Source organism: Leptodactylus fuscus, chromosome 8 (genome assembly GCF_031893055.1).
Source record: "Leptodactylus fuscus isolate aLepFus1 chromosome 8, aLepFus1.hap2, whole genome shotgun sequence".
Lineage (NCBI taxonomy): Eukaryota > Metazoa > Chordata > Amphibia > Anura > Leptodactylidae > Leptodactylus > Leptodactylus fuscus.
The window spans coordinates 88,373,984-88,374,554 of NC_134272.1; positions in this window are offsets into that span (position 1 = coordinate 88,373,984).

Below are 571 nucleotides of genomic sequence, written 5' to 3' on the forward strand. Positions count from 1 at the left end.
GCCTAGTGTCATTGCTGGAGGGTAAGAACGCCCCATCACTGGACAGGCAGCAGACGCACACAGACGGTCACCTGTACAAACCTATTCACGTGAATGAGTTTGAAAACTGACCGCCGGGTTTGTCAGAGCAGGATCCGATCTGTTCTATAAACTACCACATTTTTTTTAAACAGTTGCCCAAACTTCCACCAGGTGGTGCTGCTGCAGGAGCGCGATATTACTGTAGGGTTCCTGAGCTGTGTCCATTTTTACCACATTGCAATGACCCTAAAATGAAGCAACTCTGCAGCTGACCCTGATCCATCTCCTCCTGTAGCGCACAATGATCAGGGCAACGAACTGAAAAGTCTTCACCTCTATCATTTATTTGCTATAAATATAAGTTATTATTCCCAATCTGGGCAGTAACACGTGTGTGGGGGGGAGGGGTTCAGCACCTCTCATGTAGGGTCTGGTCCATAGACATACAACACACACAAGTGACAGTGATCAGATAAACCGGATAACAAGGTCCGATCTGCAGGTGCTCAGTGAAAAAGTGACAAGGAGCGGAGGGAACGCGTTAACCCCT